The sequence below is a fragment of the Panthera pardus genome, unplaced genomic scaffold, assembly GCF_024362965.1.
Source record: "Panthera pardus isolate Hobbes unplaced genomic scaffold, ASM2436296v1 HiC_scaffold_7, whole genome shotgun sequence".
Classification (NCBI taxonomy): Eukaryota; Metazoa; Chordata; class Mammalia; order Carnivora; family Felidae; genus Panthera; species Panthera pardus.
The window spans coordinates 43,401,142-43,427,067 of NW_026527002.1; the positions used below are offsets into that span (position 1 = coordinate 43,401,142).

The 25,926-nt window shown below is 43.7% G+C and overlaps 2 long non-coding RNA genes across 2 annotated transcripts in view; both read right to left on the bottom strand.

The window, feature by feature from the left end:
* Positions 1–7,735: 7,735 nt before the first annotated feature.
* LOC128775296 (uncharacterized) lies at positions 7,736–10,504 on the bottom strand. The gene is made up of 3 exons (XR_008419921.1): positions 10,468–10,504; positions 9,952–10,015; positions 7,736–7,982 (listed from the first exon to the last, which is right to left on the bottom strand). It is a non-coding gene; the product is annotated as an uncharacterized LOC128775296 (long non-coding RNA).
* A 4-nt stretch (positions 10,505–10,508) lies between these two features.
* The window catches only part of LOC109278044 (uncharacterized), a 114,763-nt gene continuing 99,345 nt past the window's right edge, over positions 10,509–25,926 (bottom strand). The window contains exon 3 of the long non-coding RNA XR_002085474.2: positions 10,509–10,613. This is a non-coding gene — a long non-coding RNA (uncharacterized LOC109278044). The remainder of the gene's footprint in view (positions 10,614–25,926) is intronic.

Sequence of the window (25,926 nt, forward strand, 5' to 3'; positions counted from 1 at the left end):
GAGCCCCAGGTCGGGCTCTGCGATGACAGCGTGGAACCTGCTTGGGATTCTCTCTCTCCATCTCTCTCTGCCCCTCCCCAGCTAGAGCTCATGCATCCTCTCTCTCTCAAAAATAAATAAGCTTCCAAAAAAAAAAAAGAAGACTCACAGCAATGGTTAATGACTATTTCATTAGCAATTGAGAACTATTTCAATCTTTTAATAACCAATATGGCTATATGAGAGTATACCAGCTTGAGCTCTGGGAACTGGCCTGGTTCAATCAGCCAGGCCTTGCTGCTGCTAGCGGCTGGCACTAGCACCCAGAGCAAGGCCTTATTGAACATAAACAATTTCACAGAACACCGATAATCAGACAAGGCCACCATGCATGTGACGGATCAGAGCAAAAACAAGACCAGCCCATAATCACATCTGAGTACACACAAAAAATATGAACGCTGTCCAAAGCACAAAAATCACCCAATATCCCCCTATCCTGCAAATGAGTGTAACTCTTTACCAGTTAAAATTCTTGCTTCGATTCATTCATCCCACCTTTTGGAGAAGCTAGTTAAGATACCCAGCCATAGGATGACCCCCACTTCCTAAAAGTATCCAATCCCAGTTTCTTAAACCCTCCTAAAAACCATCAGACACAAGCTCAAATCCTCCAAGAGGTTCTTCCTTTGACTGAGTCTCCCCACAGTTCCCCACAGTGTGTGCCTCCCTCATTACAATAACCAGCCCAACTTGTTCAGCCACAAGTGCATCAGAGAGCAAGGTGCACATTTTGGTATAGATGAGTCCCTTTGTCTGTTTGAGGGTGCATTACCACCCAGCTGGAAAGCTCTCTACATGTCCCAGAACAATTCTAGAGCATCCATATTACTACGCTTACTCCCCCACCACAGCCCACTTTCACTCTAGAAGTGGCCCTACTTCCTCCCTAGGGTTAAGTTTGCAAGGTCGGTTCAGGACCTCCAGCAGGCATTATTTTCCCTTTCACTGTTGCTTTCAACTAATGCAAGGGAAAAAGCTTAAAGCAAACAGAAAGCTTATCCACCCATCAACGCTGATGTGAGGAGACAGGACCAACACCCACCTTTTAGAACACACCTTGACCTGAAGATAAGCACCAGGTTTCCAGGAACCTGAGTGGCCACATGCTAAGCCCAAGTTCACATAACAATGAGTCTTGTTATAAGGCTGTTCTCTCCTGCTTTCAGACACTTGAGCGAATAGCAGCTTCAGAAGGATGCATAATTGCTGGACACCAAATTAGCCACAAACCAAGATTGCTCCTAAATTATTCAAGATGTTGGAAAAATATATACACAAAACAGATCAATCAAAGAAATCAAATACATGCCCTGCGGTTTTGAGACAATTACTTGAGAAACATTCCGCAATTGAACACTAACCATTATTTTTCTCACTGAGTGGTATCAGAAAACTTGGAAAAATTAAATATGGTATCCTATCACCAACCACAGAGTAGAAGACAACATCCTGAGCACCGAATATCAGTAAGCAGAATCACACAGACTAATAGAATCACAGGATAAATGCAAACCTGAGGAAATCACCATCTTTCAAATAAAACAATGATTATCTCTGTGTGGGCTTATCTCTGACAGGGACACTGTACCAGATTGAAAGTTCTCACAGTTGCAGGAGTAGCACCTCAAATGCCGGAGCAGTGCGGTGACTCTGCACCCCACCAGCACCCCTGTTGCCCACTTATGGGACAGTTGAATCCAATAGAACCCAGCAACCGAAAGATGTCGGGAGAAAATCTTGGCATGCTGAGGAGGCATTCTCTGTGTTCGTTAAAAAAGATGCATTAATTGGGACAACTGAGCTGATCTAAGAAATAAACCTCAAATTCCCAGGGACTTAACGGAATAAAGGTTTCTTTCTCTTTTAAGTAACATTCCAACGTGGGTGTTCCTGGCGAGTGGGTAGCTTTCTTCTCCATGACAATTTCCTTCTTGGGGCTCCACACCCCTCCAGAGCACCAGTTCTCTGACTTGGGTTAGCCTCTAGAACACCTTTTAAAACTCCTGCTGCTTCCGCCACACCCCAGACCAATTTAATTAGCATCTCTGGGGTAGGGGTTTGGGCAGCGAGAGTTTTTAAAGCTTTCCAGATGGTTCCAACGAACGACAAGGTTGAAAACACTTCACCGTGTTTTCAGGGCTCCGGAATCCTCCATGGTGAGCTGGTGGAAGGGGAACGAGGTGGTGGTGAAGGCACACTCTCTCTCCAAAGTGCAGCCTGAAATGACAGACATTCCTCTGCCCATGTTCCATCCCTGCAAACTTGCTGCACTGCCACATGTGTAGGCAAGGAGGGCTGGGAAATGCAAGGCCTACCCAGCTTGCTTCCTCCCTGCAACATTCCCACATCCGGGAGGGGAGGGGACACATTGTTGGTGGTTAGCTTGACTGTCTCAGTAGGGTGGTGGGGATATAAGAGGGGTTACGTAGAAGTAGGAGAAAAAGACAAACGAGCTGAGGGTTAGAAGGAAAGAGACAACAATAGAACCGTGACAGTTCAAAGGTCGATGTCATGCAGCCCTCCAGCTACATTTGGTGCCACTGCTCACCTGGGAATACAAGCTCCACCCCCTGTCATCTTCTTCTCCATCCTGGACTCACTGCCTCCCTCTTGGGACCAGAGTTTTGTTTTGCATTTTGGCTTTGCTTTTGTGGTTCTCCAAAAGCAGAACCTCACTGCTCAAGTCACCATTTCTGAAGGCAATATTAAGAAGATACAAATGCTGGGGTCATTCTCCCCTCCAGATCATATTGTAGGGCTATATATGACCATTTCCTCTCCCCACCAAGCCACCAGCATTGTTTCGGGGGGATAGTAGGTGCCTCCAGTCCACCTGCCTAGCCCACACTGAGAGTGAAGATACGAAAATGTGAAAAGTAAAATGGAGAAACTTAGCAGCCAAGAAAAAAGCTTGGTGGAGCCCCACAGCTGAGAAAGATAATGGTCTCTGTGGTTAAAGCCAAGGAAAATTCATCTTCTGCTTGGCTCCAGTGCAGAAGTTATTCTTTTTACCAAATCAAGCCAAGGGGAAAGCCCTTTCCCCATGTCACAGTGTAGCAGAAAACACAGTAGTAGGACTCAGAGGCAGTGGAGCAGAGCCCAGCTGCTCAGAACAGAGAAGAGGACAGGTCCCAGAGCCTGGGAAAGAGAGACTCTCTGCAGGCGTGGTCAACAGGAAGACGATGTTTTTGCTGAGCATTCTGAGGGACATCTGCCTCCTTTAAATACCATTAAGGTAGACCCAAGCTGCAAATGAACTTGGAGCAAGGGCAGAAGGGAACAGAGTTCCCTAACAAGGGCCAAATAGCAGCAATCAAGCAGTCCCATGGAGTGGTTTAAGACCAGAACAGCACAGGCCAGCTGAGAAAGGGCAGAATGTGTAAGGAAAGACGGGACGGTTCCTGCTCACACTTTGCTAAGGGTTTCCCCAGGAGGGAGTGGAAATGAATCTCACAATGCCACTGGGTGGTATTCATGATTGTTTCATAGGATGGAGTGTAAGTTACCCCTAGAGAAATCTACATGTGATCTGACCCCACAGTCATTGCCCACCTATCCCGTGCATGACCCTTACCTAGTCTGGTACAGCAAAATGCCCCTCCAGGGACTCCTAGAAACCGATACCTCACCAGGATGTGCCCACCAGACTCACACAGTGGAGACTCCAGTGTCCAGAGTGAGGCATCCAGGTAAGCAATTTCTCCCACAGGGAACACAGCTGTCAGCAGCATCTAAAAGCAAAGGAAGGGAAAAGAAAGAAGAAAAGGAAAGAGGTGGGAGGGAGGGGAGGAAAAAAAAACCCTCTCAGTTCTGAGAAGGAGTATATAGTATACTAAAAAAAAAAAAAAAAAAAAAAAAAAATAGACTTGGGCACGAAGAAAGCATAGTAACCAGTACAGCCTCTGGTAAAAACTAATTTCTGTGACCCTGGACAAGTACCTTATCATCTCTGGGCTTCAATGTCCTCCTATAAAATGAGAATTGAACTTAACAGATTTTAAGGCCCCTTCCCACTCTGCAATACTTCCATCCAATGGTGAAGATGGAAAAATGAATTTACCCCAAGAAAATTACCGTCTTACAAGAGAAAACTTTATATAAATCTCTAGTCATTTCTAAACGATTTTGTAAAAGAACCTCCATGCACAAATTATGCAGGGCTCTGCTTTTTCCCCTTCCTTTCTGTTCCTGCTTCCCTTACCTGTTATTGTAAGGTTGCCATTCGATGAACAGCAGGAAAAAAAGAAAACGAGCTAAAATGCAATCATTTGGTTTTCCTTACTTAGTAAAGAGCAAATCTCAAGCAACAGCATGTTAGTGGGTACCAGTGGGGACTCGACACATCCAAGAGGAAAAGGAGAAGGAGGAAGGAAATGTAAGCATTGCTTTACACGTGCACAATCTGCTCCTCTGTCCTTGGCATGCAAGGAGTACTTGCATATGATGATCGTCTTCCCTCGCTGTCTGCTGAGGAGACCCACCAATGTGTGTGAGCATTAAGTTGAACGATTTCTCGTGATACCTTAGATCCAATGAGTTCTCCATTAAAGCTCCAGTCTTCTCGTTCTCACAAATTTGTACTTTCACTCTGTTTGTGCTGTTGCTTCACACTGTACTTAAGAGGCAGCACTAATTACGTGAATCTGACCATCTCACAAGTACCAAGCTCAGTTGGTCAACATTGTATTAAGCAACTAACCAAGGTCCTTGCCCTCATTTTTAGTTCAACAAAGAATAATAAGAAAATAAACCAGATAACTATAGAATGTGAGAAGCATACTCTGTTAACCTCTTATTGCATCCATTTCGTTACTAATAAAATAAGTATTACACAACCCATGCCTCAAAGATACCTAACGGTGGTGCTTCGTAAGTATGTATGCCTAGGTTAGGAATTCCTTTATTTATTCCATGGTGATTTGCTGCACTCTGATCACTCGCCCAGGGATTGTGCTACAAACTTGCGAGTTTAGTTATTAACAAATCAAACAACCTTGTTACAAAGCAGTCCCACCTGGTGAGTTGCATGAATTGTGTGTCTCAGAAAAAGATACACTGGAGTTTTAATCCCCAGTAACTCAGAAGGTGACCTTATTTAGAAACAGAATCTTTGAAAATGTAATTCGTTAAGAGAAGATCATCCAGTGGGCCCTAATTTAGTTTGACTAACAAAGGGGGAACTTAGGGGGCACCTGGGTGGCTCAATCGGTTAAGCGTCTGACTCTTGATTTTGGCTCAGGTCATGACCTCACCATTAGTGGAATGGAGCTGCACTGAGCCTGCTGGGATTCTCTCTCCCCCTCTCTCTGTCCCTTCCAAGCTCATGCTCTCTCTCTCTCCCTCTCTTTCTCTCTCTCAAGTAAATAAATAAACTTTAAAAAGTGGGGGGAGTGGGAATTTGGATACAGACCTGTACACAGGGAGAACATCACATGAAGATGAAAACAGAGATCAAGGAGGTCCATCTAAAGCCAAGGATTGGCAGCAAACCACCAGAAGCTGGCACCTGTTCTCCCACCCAGACCCCCGCAGGAAACCACCCTGCCCACACTTTGACGCGGACTTCCGGCTTCCGGAACCGTGAGACGATGAAGTTCTGCTGAAGGCACCTGGTGTCTAGACTATTCTGCAGCGGGACATCAGGTCATTCCTGGGTGGGTGGATTCAAGGCCTCAAGGCTTTCCGCTGAGTGGAAAAACTGAGAATTGGGGCCATTTTCGTTCAACTGCGCCTCATTTTCTTCCGGCTGTTGGCAATCACTGGAAAGAGAAGTCGTAAAAAGCATACAATGCCGTTATTAACATCATTATCAACAATGCACGTACACAAATCTCAGTGAGAATTAGATTTTAATGTTTCCTTACAGGGTGTGCTGGTCCCAACTACGCCCAGCTAATTCACAGCGACAAAACTGGTTAAGCCTTTGCGTGATTTATTTTTGCTCCTATGGAAAGTTGACACTTTATTCATTAAACTACTCCCTTTAACACATTTCTAAATCATTGCTTTCCACTCTGATCGGGCCTCGTTTTCATTTTTGAGTTTCAGCTAGAATGGCTTTCATAATGAATTCTTTTTTTACCTGACAGGAGAAGTTAAAACCTCCCCCTGCTGAACATTTAAAAGGGAAATTCAGGCTCGTTTTTGTCAGGCTGTTTATCATACCTCGCAAATACTCAAATCCATTTCCTTTGGAAAAGGTTTGTCTTTCTATGACAGGCATATAAAAAGGCTTTATTACACTTCTCTATTCATTGGAGCTGCTCTGCCTGAAGATAAAAAAGAATTCATTTCTGGATTTTCCTTGAATGTCAGGTCTATAGTTCCCTTCTATTATCAGAGTTCTTAACCCAAGAAGAATGGAAGGGAGGGAGAATTCAAGTTAATACACAATATCAAACTCCATTATTGACTAACATGAATATCAAAAATCCCAAAATAAAATCTGCATTCAAATGAAAGAGTACGTAAAGACAGAAAAAACGCTCTATAGGTATTTAATAGCAAGCAATCACTAGATTTACTTGCAACGTTCTATGCTGCGGGGCTTCCCAGATCTGGAAAATCACTTTAGCACCATTTCCTAAGTACGGTCTGATCTGTCAGTTATGATATACAGCAGTGCTTCTCAGACTTCAGTGTGCATGTAAATCACCTGGGGATCTGGTTAAAAGGCAGGTTTGCATTTAGTAGGTCTGGGCTGGAGCCTGAGACTGGGCATTTCTAACAAGCTCCCAGAGGCACAGACGCTTTGGGTCAGGGACAGCCCTTCTGGTAGCCAGGATAGAGAGCCAAAAGCAGTGCGTTCCACTGAATGTAAACATCACTTCACTTTAAGCCTTGAGCTGGATCTCTGTGAAAATCATCTGAAAATTACACGAGAGGCTGGGGTCCCAATTTCGCACTAACTTGCACCCACTCACGGGATTCACGGTGGTCTGGGCATGTCGTATGGGCTGCTGGAGACTCCACGTCTGATGCTGACCACAGCCAACCCTGTGGGCTCATATCTGAGGCATCGGGAGAAGGCTGCAGATAAGAGTCAAGATGCTGTATGCAGCAGGGACCCCAGGAGGCCCAGAGACCCCTGCAGGGGAGAAGGGCCTGTGCCATCACATCACACATAGCTTCACCTCTGTGTAGATCGTGGGTGGTTTAGGTTTAGGTGCAGAAAGAAATGCAGATGGGCCAGGGGCCACAGGCACCACAGGGTTTATGATCTGGGGTGCATTGGACGCTGTATAATGGAAGCAATGAGGTCTGCCCTCAAATCCCAGGTGCTGACAAGACAGTCCAAAGTGGAAACAGCGCTCATGATCTCATACGGCAGCCCCAGAGGCTCCTAGCAATAGCTTGGTGGAAGTCTGAGCGAAAATGGAAGTCATTCATTACACAGCTAGTGGCCTGAGCAGGGGCACTTGAGTCCCCCTATCTGTGGAAAGTCAGCAGCTTGAGGAAATTTGGATTACATTCCTTCGAGGGGCTGGGGGCTCAGGGCAATGAATGAACGATGAATCACTGCAAGTCTGTGTCTGTGACCAGGAAAATAACTCAAATACAAATAGCGAAGCTTCAAACAGTAAGCCTTGTTTACACCTTCTGGTCAAAGCCATCTCTCATTTCATAAGCCGCTAAGATGGCCAATCCCCATAAAAATTAAGTATTGTGTGGGGATAAAAGAAATCAGAGGAAGGAAGCAGGAACCATCAGTTTAATATCTGTAGCATCACTGGGGAGCGCTGTAAGTTCAAGTGAAGTCCAATAAGGGGTAAACGATAGAAATCAGCCCTTGTTCTATCTAGCTAAGCTAAAGACACATTCAATAAACTTCTGTCCCTGAACCTAGACAAACAGGTCCAAGGTGTGAGCATCTCCGTTGTCTCGAAATGCTGCCTTTAGCAACTTTTACATTCCCTCAGTTGCTTATCCACTTTCCTTGCCTGAAAAAGATGGAGACTGATATTGGTAACTGGAACCGAGGGATGTAGAAGAACCTGAGATTCCCTCCTTCTATTTCTTGTTTACTTATTACAACAGTCAGGCAAACTGAGGACACTGTCTGTCCACACCCCTTTACCCACAGGCAGCACCCAAAGCCTTTCCACTCATAGCACAGAGGGCTCTGGCTTCAGGCAGTGAGCAAGAGACAGGTGTGGCGTGGAGAGTGGCTGTGGTGGGAGGCAGATCACAGCCTCAGTGAGTGGGAGAAATCGCACATTTTCGCGTGGTGTCAACATGCTCAGAACCAGTTATGTGAGACCCTAGATTAGCCTTTATGAAAACGGGTCTATGCCCCTTGCTAGTGTTTTCAGTCACTCTGACGGCCACCCGTAGTAGCTCAAGCCCAGCTGATGCTTCATCACCACCACTATCCCGGCTCCATTACCCTAACTGTGACCTATGCCTCGGTTTCCTTTTCTGTAAAATGTGAAGAGAAAGTACCCACCTCATAGTGCGGTTAAGAAAAAAAGTGAATAAGGCATGGAAGAGACTTAGTGCAGTTCCTGGCATATAGTAGGTGCTTGTTAAATGCTACTGTTGCGGTTTGTGCCCTGCCTTCTACTGCCAGGAGACGAGGTAGTGTAGTGGTTAGCAGCACAGCTAAGGCCTGGATACATAATCCCATCTCTGCTGCTGACCACTGGCAAGTTGTTTAACTGCTCTCTCAGCTTCCTCACCTATAAACTGGGGATAATTATAAGAGTGGCTGCCTCAGAGGGTTCTTACAAGACTAAGTGGGATAATCCTGGGAAGCACTTAGTTCACAGGACCCAACACACAGTGAGTACTCAATGCGTTTGTGTGCATTTACTTTTATTATTATTGTCATCTGACACCTTTAAGGAGAAAGCAGCTTCCGTGTGAGCGTTGGACAATGTGTTACAACCAGCGCACTGGCACAAGAACCTTGGTGCAAGACGCTCACGCAGTGGCACCAACCCCCTAGTCATACTGCTTCAAAAGACACTACTTACTAGTCCCAGTCCCAGTGGGGGGAAATGTAAAGTCACTTTCTCCAACTGTACTTTAGCTCATGCTCTTCCCCAGACAGAGAGCTGTCATCAAGGGGGCAGATACAATTTTCTGAAGTCTTGATGAAATCTTTATTTAAACCTTAGACATACTGCAAAACATTTTTGAGGATTTGGATTATCCCCACCTGCCAGCTCCTCGCAGCTTGTCTAAAGAATAAAGACACACACTTAAGTAAATGAAAAAAAATTTCAGAAAAAGATGTTGCCCCTTGCATTTTGAAATAAACAACATTATTTCCCAGAATCCTCTAATAGGCTGTAAGCAAGGCTTTTTTGAGCTTCCCTTGCAGTGTGGACCTGAGTTCTCCATGAAGCCTTGGAGGAGCAGGGAACAGGAGGGGTCATTCTCCAAGAAAAGTGAATCCAATAAACACAGGCCATCAGCACAGAACCTCAAATCTCATCTGAGAAGTTTGCCTCACTACAAGTGTTCAGCAGTTACAAAGCTAGTAAACTTTGAGTAGAAAAACACCAAACACAGATGGCAGTCAAGGCTGGCTCCAGGCCATGTTTGCCTCTGAGACTTCTTCTGCCAGCCTACCGCCAATACCTTCTAGAAGCTTCCGCATCACACTCCAGCCTCCAGCATACGCCCACACTCCATATTCCTGACCCCTTCCAAATGCCCAGGATGCACAGTAGGAAACATCTCCCTGATCCTAGACCTGTGCCTCTTCCCTCCCTTTATCAAAACTTACCCCTGCCAACTCCTACCTCAACAGGCCTCTGCTCTCTTTTGTTGAAAATCCGTCAGACCCTAGCTTACACTAAGGCAGTAGAGGCAATTACTTACATGGAGTGATTTAAAGCATACCACCTAGAATATTCTCTGTCCCCCACACTAAAATTTCCCTCCAAACAGCTCTCACAGTACCTGAAACACCATCATCGGGTTTTTTGCTGCTTTCAATCCAATCTGTACTGTTTCCATGAGTCCTCTGTTGAATTACAATAGCAACTTGCTTACAACATCTCAAATCATAACCAGGAATATCTGGTCTCATAGAGAAGGGACTAAAGACAAGGAAGTTGTAACAGAAAAGTAAGAGGAGAGAAACAGGTCTAGGGTACAAGGGATTCTTTTCTTTAAAAGGAATAAAGGGGCACCTGGGTGGCTCAGCCAGCTCATCATCCAACTCCTGATTTCCGCTCAGGTCATGATCTCACAGTTTGAGAGTTCGAGCCCCATGTCAGGCTCTGCACCGACAGCATGGAGCCTCTTTGGGATTCTCTCTCCCTTTCTCTCTGCCCCTCCCCCCCTTCTCTCAAAAATAAATAAATACACTAAAAGAGAAAGAAAAGGAATAGAGATGTTTCTTGGGCAAACAAGGGGTGATACGAAGGCTGTGGCTTATAGAGAAAGTTAGAAGGGATTAGGAATAAATCTCACCACTTCAGAGTCCTACTCAGCTCTGGCGGTGATGGACTGGATAAACTAGCTCTCATTTCATTGTGTTTTGTGGCTGATATGCTTGCTCCTACCGTCTTGCTTGCTATCTGCTTCCCCTTCTCTTGCTCCGCCCAGCAAACTTCTCCCTAAAGCCAACCAAAATGTGGCCTTAACTTTGAAAATAATACCAATATGTGGATCATGCGCTGCAGCAAAACAGCAAGGGGATACCTATTGGTGGGGAGGTGAGGACCCTTCAACCAGCCTCTCAAATCACTGCATTGTTGCAATTGCTTGCTTCATTTTATACAAGACCGGTTGGTTGGTTTTATTCTACTTGTGTCCCTTCGTTCATTCACCAAATATGTGTTGAGTATCCAGGAGAGGCCACGCTCTGGAGATCCAAAAAGAAAGCCACAATCCTGACTTTAAGGACTTCATGCGCTGGTAAATCCACACTCCAAAAATCCATAGCCCTGATTTGGCAAGTTCCATGATATATACAAATATTGTCTCTATAGTCGATATCCAGCTACCCACGGTGAACAAGTGGCCCTCAACACTACTGACTCTGTAACAGTATGCTCTCCCCAGTTGAGACTAGCAGGCTCCAGCACAACCGCTCGACCTCACAGGTGAGCAGGGGAGGCAACAAGTCAACCATCAGCATGCACAGGCGGTCACAGAGCGCAACGGAAACACAGAACCACGAAAGTAAGAGACAGATTCTACCTGCAGAGGGTCAAGGGAAACAGAAGAGAAAAATCATGAACTTCAGCCACTGAAGGAGAGAATTTAATGTGTCAATGCCCCACTAGACCATAAGCACAGACTGCTTTCTTTTTTCTGTATCTGTCTTGTAATGTCTTCCGATGGACGTCTCAGTGTGTGACATACATATACGTTATAGCTATTCACTGAGATTTTGAAGCAAAGGGAATTCACGCGAGTGGCTTGCTCCTTTTTCCTGGTGGCTGTACAAGTGGTTTCCAGATTTTACAAAAGGAAACCTTGCCATTGCTGAGTGTACCCAGAAATTTCATTTTATTATTTTGACTTGAGTTTTAATTAACTGTACATATGGCTGCTTGCTCATTAGGGTCATATGGCCCAGCTGGGGATGGATCTTCCTGGCATCTGGGCTGCATTAGCATGTGCCTTTGGGATTTGGGTCTCTGACAAGAGTCTGTGAAGGAGAAATTCGGGAAAGGTTACAAATTCAGGTGCCAAAAGCAACTGCTTTGGCTCCTCCAACGTGAGAGCAAAAGAATAAAGAACCATAGAAAAATGGTCCAAAGTAACAAATCAAACTTGCTACGAAGCAGAGTTTGACCAAGCACCAACCAAGCTCACTAGAGTGCTGGATGGGGGCTAAAGCATCTGCAGATTTTAAGACTTGGCCATTTCCAAAATAAAAATTCAATGACATGCTACTCAATCCAATAGTAGAGAATGCCCAATGACCTGGAAGATACCACTCCACAGAGGTGCAAGTTTTGTTTGTGTGACTGCTAAATCTCTCTCTCTTTTTTTTTTTTTAATGCGAAGCCCAGAAAACACTTAGTGGAAAACAGGTTTGTAACCCTGGTAAACCACATGGCTAGCTGCCTTCCAAAGAGGCTTCCTTTCTGGAAAGTGTGTACTTATCTAAAATTGAAGTTGTGCCTACCAATGCTAAAAACAACGGGCCTGTTTAATCGTGTTAGTTGGGGGGGAAATTCATCGGTCTATTACTGATAATGTGTATTCAAACTGTGGATTCACTAAATTTTCAACTGTTGAAACATCTGGAATGAAGTCACCGCTCCAGAAAATACGTAAGAAATGTGAAACAGGACAACAGTTTAAAGGAACTCACAAAAGCCTCCAGCATCCTCAAACATCGATTATAAAAGGCCAATCAAGTTTTGATTCCTTTACGGAAAATGAATAATTCTTTGCCAGTTGCTTCCAACCTCAGCCCTTCCCCTTTTAATGAAAATCTTTGTGTGAACTCTCTTAGATTCAAATTTTCTACAACATAAATACATCATGAGATTGCTCCAGGGGCCCCACAGACATTTTCTTAGTATCAGAAGCACAGTGGGAACTAACCTCTCATTTACAATACGTTTGAGCGTAGAAAGTCACTAGCCTGGAGACCCCCTAAAGCACCAAAAATTTCCCTGAATTCATTAGCATATACTCTACTAAGCAGTAATATTAGTAATATGTATTGAATCATATTTATCACTTGCATTCTAGCCACCTCCAAAAGTATTTGAAGCAGTTTAGACAACTGACACATATACTTTTCAATTGTTAAAATAAGGATAATCAAATAAAAATATCAAAATCGTATACTTGAGAGGAGAAAGGTTGTTTACCAGAAACCCAGGCTAGGGAGAGATACTACAATTGAGTCCTAAATTTTGCTTCAGAATTTTCTAGTGGCCAATAGGAAATTTGGTGAATTATATAATTCTCACTCATTAGAACAGAAATAAAGTTTTTTCCTTGGCACTAAAATCTAAGAGAAAATTATTACATGAATCCTTATATAAAGAACCTATAATAATTAGCGACTTTTCAAGCAATTTTAAAGATGCAAATACATTCTTCATGTGAACATTTCTTATATTTAACCTCAGGGGTATCATATTAAACCATAATTTTACGCAGGCATGTTTCCAAATAAGTAAACTAATATAGTCCAGGTATGTGATTTTGTGATGCTGTAATTTCATGTGGAGATAAAGCCTGGAAAATCTAGAACATTAGATGATTAGAAATTCTGTTAGGTTACCTTCATCAAATATAAAATACCATGGATGGGGCGCCTGGGTGGCGCAGTCGGTTAAGCGTCCGACTTCAGCCAGGTCACGATCTCGCGGTCCGTGAGTTCGAGCCCCGCGTCAGGCTCTGGGCTGATGGCTCGGAGCCTGGAGCCTGTTTCCGATTCTGTGTCTCCCTCTCTCTCTGCCCCTCCCCCGTTCATGCTCTGTCTCTCTCTGTCCCAAAAATAAATAAAAAACGTTGAAAAAAAAAATTTAAAAAATAAATAAATAAATAAAATACCATGGCTGTGCTTTTGAGAGGCAATTCAAGACTGAGCTCTCCCGAGTGTGTCTCTAGTTCTATTGATGCCAGAAATCAGACCCATATGCTTCTAGTAACAGAAGTGCAGGGAGCAAGATGCCACTTGGTTATGAAATTCAAAGAGCAGCACAGTGGATCTCTATCACGGTACCAGCCCTGCCCACAGCCCCCATAGGCACCTTTGCTGAAGGGGTGATACCACATGTACCTGGCCAAAGGTAACTGGACCAGGGGCAGTCACTTGACTTAAAGGCCAAGAAGGCACAGGCTTATGACATGGCTTGGCTCAGACAGATGAACTTGTCCATTCTGATTCTCACCCTTCAGCATTTAAGCCAAGAAATTCTGACATTAGGGTAGTTAACTGTGGAAACACTAGTTTAATGAACATAATATAAATAGAAGCCAGGATTCATGTTGGCTCTGTGTGTAAAACAAGGAGAAAAAAGAGAAATCTAAGAGAAGCAGTAGATATGAGGAAAAGAAGTACAAGTACAGTAAAACCTGGTTATAAGTAACTTTTCTGTGAGTGTTCCACAAGACAAGCAAACGTCTCTAATAAATTTTAACTTGGTAAATGAGCGATGTCTTATGAGTAGTACGTGATGCTGAATGTTACATGATCACAACTGAGCCAATGGTTTTCTCTCTCTCTCTTTCCCTCCCTCTTGCTGCGGGATTGTGGGTGATCATCTCCCATGCTTGGATGCTTGGTCTCAGGCTGTGGTGTTTGGCAGAAATCAGTGATTTTTCAAATGCTAGAAGGTGCCCATAACTGGCTCTAGTGTATTTTTTGTCACTTCAAAGCACCTATGGACAGTCCTTTGCTTTTCCATACCAGAGTAAGCTTAAAAATGCTTTGCTTCATTCTGGGTCAGGCTGCGTGCAGTTATAGACCCTTTCCTCTGCTGCCTTATTGCCAGTTACATAGATACAATATATGACAAGAGTTTATTAATACTGTACTGTAGTCAACATCCTGCGAGTGTATACAATGGCCCCCATGCAGAAAAAGGTTGAAAAGAAGGGTGGTAAGAAGGGGGAGATGATTACAGTGGAAGTCAAGAAGGAAATCATTGAGAAGTATGAACAAGGTATGCAAATGGCTGAAATTGTAAGATTTTATGAGAAGTCTACATCTTCCTCTGCAAAGGAGGAGAAAAGGTGGAGGAATCCCTCACTTCAAATGAGATTAGGGAGATGCGTAAAATGTGGGAAACAGGGCAGGGTGTCTGGGTAGCTCAGTTGGTTAAGCAACTGACTTCGGCGCAGGTCATGATTTCACGGTTGATGAGTTTAAGCCCTGAGTCTGGCTCTGTGCTGAAAGCTGAGAGCCTACAGCCTGCTTGGGATTCTGTCTCCCTCTCTCTCTGCCCCTCCCCTGCTCATGCTCACTCTCTCTCTCTCAAAAATAAACACTTTTTAAAAAAAATTTTAATGCGGTAGACAGTGCAAATTTTTGTAGAAAAGCACCACCTGAATAAGGCTGTAGCAGTGCAAGCGATGAATCTGTTTAAAGACAATGCAATGTCACATTTCCGTGAAATCCTCAAAAAGAGGCAAAAGCAAGTGTCACTGGACAGGTTCCTTGTTAAACTTGCACAGAAAGAAAAAGATTCCACTGAGCCAATAGAGAGCAGTGATTCCATTGGTGATAATGAAAGTCGTCCTACACAATAACCCTCCTCTCTCTGTCTCCCTCACACCAGCCACGAAGGTTTTCTTTTTTTTTTTTTAATTTTTTTTTTTTTAACGTTTATTTATTTTTGAGACAGAGAGAGACAGAGCATGAACGGGGAAGGGTCAGAGAGAGGGAGACACAGAATCTGAAACAGGGTCCAGGCTCTGAGCTGTCAGCACAGAGCCCGACGCGGGGCTTGAACTCACTGACCTCGAGATCATGACCTGAGCCGAAGTCGGCCGCTTAACTGACTGAGCCACCCAGGCGCCCCCAGACACGAAGGTTTTCAAAGGTAAGTTCAGGCTAATTTGTTTATTTTCCCTTCTATTTTGTATTTTCTTTATTCTTTTGTATTCTATTACAATATTGTAATCATTTTTTATATGAATATTTTTGGGTTGTAGAACGAATCATCTGAGTTTCCATTATTTCTTATGGGGATACTCACTTTGATATACAAGGGTTTTGGATTACGAGCATGTTTCCAACACCAATTATGCTCACAAACCAAGATTTTACTGCATATGGAGGTAAAGATGAGAAAACTGAACAGAGGTTCAAGAAGCAAATCTGCAGTGGGGGCTGAGGCACATCGATATCAAAACTGTAGCATTCAGACCATCTCACCTATCTCTGGTCAATGGATTCTGTCTTTTCCATCCAGTTCTTCAGTTTTTCTTGGTTTCCTGTATGCATGCAGCCTTAAAATAAATGGCGAATTAGTGGAGGTAATATTCTTTTTTTTTTCAATTTTTTTTAATAGGCAGAGAGAGACAGAGCACGAATGGGGGAGGGACAGAGAGAGAGGGAGACACAGAAACAGAAGCAGGCTCCAGGCTCCAGGCTCCGAGCTGTCAGCACAGAGCCTGATGCAGGGCTTGAACTCACAGACCGCCAAGACCATGACCTGAGCCAAAGCCGGCCACTTAACCGACTGAACCACCACCCAGGCGCCCCTAGTGGAGGTAATATTCTAAGTCACTCTGTCTGCACCCAAGAGGATAAATGAAAGTACGTTGCTTCATCTACGGAAAGAAATGTAGGCCTATGCAGCAGGTCCATAGGAGAAGTTCACTGAGCCAGAGGCAACTTGTCCTCAAGCAACATCTTCCTGGGGATCTGGACAAACTGAAATCAACTGACGCCTTTGAGCTCTTACCGTGAAGTACAAAATAAACAACTTTGGCCTGAGAGAAATATTTTAAAAGCAAGTGTCAGCGGGGTTCTTCCTTGGGAGGTGAGGAGGAGGATGCTAACACACTTGCCTTGAATACACATCTGACTTTACACAACATTGGTCCCAGGCCAGGGCCAGCGAGGATGGTTAGCTACAGAGGGGTTGGTCCTAGACATTTTGTGGTAGAGTCCACCTGAATATGGAAAATTGTCAACACAAAACAGCAATTTTGATTTGGAAGAACTAACAGAAGTAAAAAAAAAAAAGATAAAGGCAATGAAAGCAATGAAAGACATTTTCTGGAAACAGCCCGGATTTGAACCCTGGCTCCCAAATGTGTTAGATGTGGAACTTTCAAGTCACTCTGCCTTTGCTTGTTCATTTGTAAAGCGGGGTGATTAGAGTATCTCCCTCACGGAGTGGTTGTGAGTTTTAAATGAAATGATCCACGGAGATCACGTAGCACGCTGCCTGGCACGTGGACGCTCCATAGATGTCACCATCCCTCCTCTGGGAGCCTTGTTTCTGATATTCCGGTCACTTCATGCTCAGACCCTCAGGAGTCATCTTTGGGAAAGCATCAAAGGAGCAGAATGAAAAGGCAAAGCACACTTAGGGAAGGCAGGTGATATTGACATTTTGACACGAGGGTATTTGTGGATTAAATGCACGGTTTTGAAGAACTAAAGTTCTGAGAGGTTGGTGAGGATGAAAAGCCATTTTATGCTGGTGAATATTCAAATGTCCGTTCAAATATCTGGCATACTGTAGGAAAATACCTACTTCAAAAATACAAACTAGAACAATAACAAAACCACTTTTAAACCATTCTGCACTTTTTATTATTTTCATACTGACTACTCCTGGGTCTAGTTTCCTGTAAGCTTGCTTCAGATAGAACTTCTTTAACTTCCCAAATAAAGGCCCAGTCCGAGCATTCCTAGCTGACACTTTCAATGACCCATCCTAATCCCTTATCCACAGACTTCTGACTGCAGGTATCGAAATCTTTGTGCCAGCGGGCATTCTATGGAGCCAAAGCACTGCCCTGCTCCACATGGCCAAGCAGAAATGCCAGGAAGAAACACCCTTGGAGCAGCCTTCAACCAAAGACCCTTGAGAGTCATTGTGTAAATGACTTAGATAGGATAGGATAACTCAAAGTCAAGTGTTTACCCCCACGTCTCAGAGTTTCCCTACAGAATTAAGCCCCAATGGCCCACAGTGGTGGCTGAGCTTCTAACATCTTTACTGGCTATCTTTTCTACTCAGTATTACCTTGGCACCTCCTCTCTCTGTTCCCACTGATGTTCCCTGTGTCTCCCAAATCGACTGCTTGCCCTTGAGTCCTTGTCTCGGGTCTGTCTCTGGGGGAACCTAAAAGAAGCAACATCTCTGCAAAAATCTTTTCCTTATTAAGTGATCTAAAGTGTCCAAGAGAGTGGTTAAAGCTTCCAACCCTGCTTTCTGCATTGATTTCTTTTCCTTCTTCCCCACGGATTTGCGAAACCACAGAGAAGGTACCTATAAAGGACCCCCAGCCTAAAAACAGGGAAGACTCCAGTGGGTCTGTGATGAAAAGCACCAACCAGCTCTGCAAGGGGCAGCCTCACTTTCCCACGGGTGCTGCCCTGGGGAGACAGACACAGAACTCGGGGTTTACAGCGCATCTTCACTCTCCAGGACAAAGCGGCTGGGTGGCCTTTGCTGAAGGAGCGGTGTTCCCATGATGAGGACCGCCAGGCAATTAGGTTCTTGTTCTCTCCAAATTTCAGTAGGAATACAGAAGTTTTATTTTTAACTCTGCGGGGAGGCGTTGCCATGGTAACACAAGGACCTCCAAGAGCAATTTGATTGATTGATGATGTTGTGATGAAGGAGGATTGACATGAAAGACAGTGGGGGAAAAAATCACCCAGCTTTATCACCCTGGGCTGAGTTTATAGATCTTGGTTACGAGACACTAATAGTATATGTTATCTGTCTATCCCTATGCAAAAGGAAACGCAGATGTTTTCCTACTGTGGTCCCCAAAGCAAAATGGGGAAGAAAGAAACTAGTGAATTGACCATCAGAGAAGGGAGCTGGTCTCATTAATTGAAGAGGCAGGTGATAAATGCAGCTGAAAGAACATAACATTTGCTAGGCAGGCTAGGCAGAGCGTTCCGATGCCCCACCCAGCAGGCACTGAGGGCACAGTTCTGCTACTCCCTGTCCCTAACACATTTCACTTTCAACCATCCTCTCCTTTCTTTTTTTTAAATATAATTTATTGTCAAATTGGCCAACATACAGTGTGTCAAGTATGCTTTTGGTTTTGGGGGTGGATTCCCGTGGTTCATCACTTGCATACAACACCCAGTGCTCATCCCGACAAGTGCCCTCCTCAATGCCCATCACCCATTTTCCCCTCTCCCCCCACCATCAACCCTCAGATTGTTCTGTGGATTTAAGAGTCTCTTGTGGTTTGCCTTCTTCCCTCTCTGTTTGTAACTATTTTTCCCCTTCCCTTCCTCCATGGTCTTCTGTTAAGTTTCTCAAGATCCACGTATGAGTGAAAACATATGATATCTGTCTTTCTGTGACCGACTTATTTCACTCAGCAGAATACCCTCCAGTTCCATCCACGTTGCTGCAAATGGCATGATTTCATTCTTTCTCATTGCCAAGTAGTATTCCATTGTACATATAAGCCACATTTTCTTTATCCATTCATCAGTTGATGGACATTTAGGCTCTTTCCATAGTTTGGCTATTGTTGAAAGTGCTGCTATAAACATTGGGGTACAAGTGCCCCTATGCATCAGCACTCCTGTATCCTTTGGATAAATTCCTAGTAGTGCTGTTGGTGGGTCGTAGGGTAGTTCTATTTTTAATTTTTTGAGGAACCTCCACACTATTTTCCAGAGCAGCTGCACCAGTTTGTATTCCCACCAACAGTAAAAGACGCTCAACGTCACTTATCATCAGGGAAGCACAAATCAAAACCACACTGAGATACCACCTCACACCAGTCAGAGTGGCTAAAAGTAACAAATCAGGAAACAACAGATGCTGGCGACAATGTGGAGAAACGGGAACCCTCTTGCACTATTGGTGGGAACCATCCTCTCCTTTCAAGTTACTTTCCTCTTAGTGGTGGGGATAACATATTTGAAATAACCCTGTAGGTGTTTTCCTTCCTGGAAAATTCAACATCTTTCCTTACAGCCCAGACACTGTCCTTGGCCCAGGGAAGGTAAAGGAGGATGCCAGCAGGGTGGAAGGAAGGTGTGACACAGGAGGGATTCCCATCAGACAGGAAAGGGATGTGGAAAGCTTTTCTGGAAGTGAACGGAGAAAGTTCTTGAGCAGCAATTCTCAAAATGATCCAGATCTTCCTGTGGGTCCTTCCAAGATCCTGCCAGGGGGTCCGTGAGATCAAAGCTATTTTCATGCTCCTGCTAAGACATTGTTTGTCTTTTTCACTCTCACCCTATCAAGAAGGTACAGTGGAGTTTTCCAGAGTCTACACAGCATGTTACCACAATAGTTTGAATGCCAAAGTATATATCTTCTATTAGATATAGGCTTAAATACATGCATCTTCTATGAAGCCAGATATTGAAGGAATTTGAAAAAAAAATGTAAAACCAGCTTTCCTACTAATTTTTTTAGAAATCTAGTTATCTTCCACTTTTAAATGTTATTTATATTAGTCTATAATAGCTATTTACTTTCTTTTTATTTTTAAATGGATTAATAAAAATTTTAAATTTCTATTTTAATTTCTAATACAGTAAAAATAACTAGATACAGATCTTCCTCAACTTGCAATACAGTTACGCCCCAATAAGCCTATTGTAAGCTGAAAATATTATAAGTCAAGGAGCACCTGGGTGGCTCAGTTGGGTTAAGCATCTGACTTTGGCTCAGGTCATGATCTCACTGTTTTTGAGTTTGAGCCACATGCCTGGCTCTCTGCCGTCAGTACAGAACCTGCTTCAGATCCTCTGTCTCCCTCTCTCTGTCCCTCTCCTGCTCGTTCTCTCTCTCTCTCTCTTTATTTATACATACATACATACATACATACATAACTTTAAAAAAGAAAATACATAAATAACTTTAAAAAAGAAAATACATAAATAAATAAATAACTTTTAAAAAAAGAAAATACTGTAAGTCAAAAATGCATTTAATACAGCTAGCCTACTGAACATTAGAGCTTAGAAGAGAAAGGAAGAGGAAACACCTTGCAAAGCTGAAAGAAACCCTCTGTGAAGCTTGTACTTTAAGTCAACTGTGTATTTACTCACAAAGGATTATTTCATGCTAGAAAGCATGAAAACACTTAAAGTGTTTTTTCCACGTCAACTGAAGTTGTTGTTTCCAGCAATGGGAGATCAACTTCTTTGGGGGAGAGGAGACTGTATCTGAGTCATAGTGTTTACATTTTGACCCCAGCTCAATGTTCTTCTTTTTCTCTATTCCTCTCCTACTAAAAAAACAAAAAAAAAAAACAAAAAAACCCTTTCCCTTTATCATTGTTTTGCTTCCATTTTCCCTTTCTCCATCCCTCCCCCCCCCCAGCCCTCTGCCTCCCTTTATCCTCTTCTATCATTCTTTTCCGTTGCTCTCTACCTTGGCTGAGTTGGTGGTAACGTAAACCCACTGACCCAACAGTAGTGAAAGCTGTTTCCAAGAGTTGCCACTTACTGCGGGCATACCCTAGCGCCCCAGGGACTTTGCACAGAATAGTTCATTTAATCCTCACAATAACCCTACAAGGCAGATTTACACTTGCTCAGAGTAATTAGGAAATTCGCCCAAGGTCACACAAGTGGTTATGTGTCAGGGCCAGGATTCTAATAGATATAGTGTGTGCTTTGGACTCTTGTGTCCATGGTGTATTTGTGGGTGACCAGCGACCTCCCTGGTCATCTCTCAGTCTCCTTAATTCATCCCATACTCCCTCCAGCCAGCCACTTATTACAACCCTTAAGTCCCTTCGGCAGGCCACTCCAAAGATCCTGTCATTTAGAATCCTGACTCCCCTCCAGATTACCCTCTTAAGCAGAGTCTCTCTAAAATCTCTCCAGGCTGTGGTCTATACTGGATCCATTGGAAATACATGCCCGTTGCCCCCACAAACTGATAGTGCAGGCCACTCCCTGGGTTGCTGCTTTTCTTTGCTCTGTCATCAGATCAGCTGGCCTTCAGGTTTTACTCTGTGGGTCCGGCACCAACCTCTGAACCCCACAGTCTCCAGAGCTGCCACACCACCCCGTCTTCCCTTCTACAAAGGCAATATCATCCATTGCTTTAACAATGGAGGCTTATAGCAACTGTTATAAGATGTGCTTTCAAAGCTGTATCAGTAAGCTATTGCTGTGTAACAGACCAAATGTTAATGGTTGAAGAAACAGCCATTCACTATAGCTCACAAGACCACAGGTCAGCTGGGTCACTCTTCTTATCTGGGCTAGGCTTAGCCGATCTCAGCTGAGCTCATGTACGTATTTGCAGCCAAGTGTCGGTAAGCTGGGAGCTGACTGGTCTGATAGTCTCCTCTCAGGTGTGGCGGTTGGCTGTGTCTTAAGTGGGATGACAGACATGACTAGGCCATGGGTTTCTCAGCATTCAGCAGACTAGCCTGAGTTTGTTCACATGACAGAAGCATGGTTCCAGAAAAAAGTGTGAAAACGCCCAAGGGCTCACAAAGTTGAGGCTCAGAAAAGTTTCACCATCATTTCTGCAACATTCTATACAGGCCAAAGCAAATCACAAGGCTTGATTCAAGGCATGGAGAAATAGACTTCCCTTCTAGATGGGAGGAGTTGCATGGTCAAATTGCAAAATGTGTGGAAACAGGGAGGAGGTTGAAAGATATTGGGAACATTTTTGTAACTAATCTACCACATGGGCAATTTTCTATCCTGGTCTTTACGATAAGCTGTGGCTCATATGGCTCTTGCTTAGTGCTATGCTATTTCTATTAGTCTACACTAAGATGCACATTAATATGCAAAGGAAGCCATAAGGAAAAGTTTTGACTAACACTGATGTTACTATTGACTAGTTTCTTTTTCCCTTGCTCCTAGAGCTGCTAAACCACCTGAACTCATGTAGCAGATTTTTTGACTCTTAGTTCAGATACTTGCATATAGGAAAGGAAAAACAAACTTTTTTCCTCTATCCTCTTAGATTCAGTAGCTGGGGGGTGCAAATTAAACTGACAAAAGTCAGATTAGTAGAAGAAAAGGAATACCTACTTTTTACCATTGATATTTTTTATTTTACACGCATAGGCAGGGGGGGAGGTGTTCACAGAAAAAAAGTGAAAGCCCACAAAAGCAATTAGACTCAGAAGCTCAGCTCACATAAATTTTAACAAAAGGTGATAAATTGCAGAAATTTGACTAGGTAAAGGGCTCCTAGGGGTGGCAAATTGTGAAAAAGTAAATAAATATATGGGGAAACTAGCGATAAAGGTTTTTTAGTAAGGTTTGTTATGCAGACTTGAGTTGGTGCCTTCTTTGCTGAAAATTTTCTAGAATAATTAAGAATCATTCTCTTCTTCCTAGTACAGAAGTGGTGGACATCTTTACAAATGTAATTTTATGTTACCTTTATAAAAAGGAAATTTATGCCCTGCTTTTAGACACAAACGGGGAGGGCAGAGAGTTCCTCTTGAGTCTGATGTTTCTTAATTGCTTTCAGCTCAAAATCATCTTTATGCCTAAGTGGCATATCCTGGAATGGAATATTCTGATCCCCTTCACATATACCCCTGCTAAATGTCATCTTGTCAGTTTAAGCTCATTTCTTCATCCCCTGGAATCCTTCAGATTTCTTGGTCAAGAAGCCTGAAAGTGTAGTCCAGGCTACTTCCTGCCAGAAAGTCCAGAACATCTGGGTCTGATCCAACCTGAAAGTTCTTGATCAACTCAGCAACTCCCCCAACACGTACGAGGCCCCTCTGATCCAAGGCCGCTCAAAGAGGAAGTGAAATCCAGAGCTGAGATCTCTGCAGTTGGTGGTGAGAGAATTATAGTCCCCACCAGAAATACCCTCCTTATCCAGAGCAAGCCCATAAGATCAAATACAGATGTGTGGGGGCAAGTCAATCCAGGAGCTTCTGTGGATGTAGGGCCTAAGAAATTCAGAAACAATGCAAGAAGAAAGAAAGGAAATCAAAGAGCAGGGAAGTAAAGAAATAAGTCAAAAGGAAGAATTCAGAAAAAGAAAGAGAAATTAGCCAGTGGTAAACTTATTTTTTGTCAGGGGGAAAAATATGTTAGGATATGAAACCAGGGAAAGGAGTGAGACAAATCTCCAATGCGTTTCCTGCTCATCCTTTGGAGTACAAAAACCATTGCCTATTTGGCAGACCACTTTAAAAGGCCATCCTTATTCCAGTCCCAGCAGGTCGAGATTTAAAGGGTAAGGCTGTCTGATCAACTGGGTAGATGGGAAATACTTGGAGGCTTCTAGAGAGCCATTTCCGTCTCTCTTCTAAGGAAACCCAGTGACTATTCTATCACCACAAAAATGCATCCTGAAGACCAATGGGCCAGACCACATTAAACTGAAATGGCTCTTCATGGGGAAACTTTGTAGAGACCAAAGCTGTTTGCATGGATCTTCGGGATCTCTCTGGTGGGTGAAAATCAAGCATAGCTTAGCATCACATTAATTCTGTTGGAAACCACATCCACCACTGACTCTGAACGGGCTGCTGTTCTGAAATCCTAAGACACTTCTCCATGTGCAGGCCACAGCTCTCCCATATTGTATATGGAATGCTTTCCCTTAAAGCTTTTCTTCAAGAGCCCTTTTGACTAGAGAAAATGTATGCTCATACGTAGGCTGAACAAGTATGAAAAAAAGACTATGAAGAAAGGATGAAGGAATTGCCCGGAAAACCTAAAGAGTTTTGCACCTGTATCGTAGAGGCAGAAGTGAACCGCATGATGTAACAAACTGGGTGTGTGTTTCCTTCCAGTGACCTCCATAACAAAATACCACAGACCTGGGGCTTCAAACAACAGAAACTTATTATCCCACAGTCCTGAAGAGTGGGGGAGTCTAGAAGTCTGAAACCGAGATGTCAGCAGGGCCATGCTCCCTCTGAGACGCTACGTTGAATTCTTCCTCAACTCTTCTTAGCTTCCAGTCGTTGCTGAAAATCCTTGGCGTTCCTTGGCTTCTGGCAGCATCCCTCCAATCTCTGCCTCCCTCTCCACGTGGCCTTCTTCCCTGAGTGCCTATGTCTCTGTGTCCAATTTCCCTCTTATAAGGACATCAGTCATGTTGGATTTACGGCCGACCCTACTCCAGTATGACCTCATCTTAAATTGATTATATCTATAAAGACCCCATTTCCAAATAAGGTCACATTTGCAAGTTCTGGGCAGACATGAGCTTTTGAAGGATATTACTCAACCCAGTACAGGGGCGAGTGGTGCTTTCCCCAGCTCTGCCAATTAAAGATAGGAAAAGAAATAGGTTTAAACTGGAGTGTGAATGATTGAAACTTTTTAGCCAATACCATAAGGAGCCCGCTGCACTGAGCACTTTAGGAGAAATAAGAAAAATCAAGTTCTCCTTCTGTGACCCTCAGTGGGCCTATGACCCACTTAGATAGACATGGAAGAGATTCACAAGTTGATAAGCTAAGGGAGAAAAAAAGTCTTTGGAACAACCAAGCATTCACATAAGATGCCTTAAACAGCAGCGTGCACAGGAGTGCCCCTCACGTGTTTACACTGTGCCTGAAACATAAAAAGCTGGACAGAGCATCAGTCTTACTCCAGCAACACAAAACATCTGGATAAACTGAAAAAACATAGTATTTTTTTTGAACCCATCAGAGAGCTGAGGTCCTGGGCAACTCAACAGCGTGAAATCTGAAGGAAGTGGGCCTATCCAAGAAGACCGCATGTGAGGGCAGGCTCTCCTGGAGCACACGGCATGGCAGATGCCAGGCTCCATACAAATGGGTAAGAATTCAGCTAACGTCGTTTTTGCTTCCTTTCAGTTTTGTTGAGATCTAATTGCCACCCTCACTGTACAAGTTTAAGGTATATATCATAATGACTATATACTACAATATATGTAAATATCTGTAAGTTGCTAAGAGAGTAGATGCTAAAAGTTCTCATCACTAGGGGAAAAAAACGTGTGATGGGGTTTTTTTTGGAACTATATGAGGCGATGGAGGTGAACTTATTGTGGCAAAATCTTTAATAAGTTGCTAACGGCCAAATGTGGGCTTCTCTGACTCTAGACTCCCTGGAAGCTGCAGCCACAGAAGTTCACGCTCACCGGCAGACTCCTCTCTGCAGATCTCCACCAAGTGGCAGAGGAGGGAGGTAAGGAAGTAGGAAGAGAAATGAAACTAGCCTTGACTGTTCTCCAAACATACCTTTCCTATAGCTCTGACTGTTCAAACTGCAGTAAGGTTTCACATACATTTCACAAATTTCCCACCCGCCCCCTTGCCAAATTAAAGAAATAATTAAAACGAAGTAAGATGTGGGGG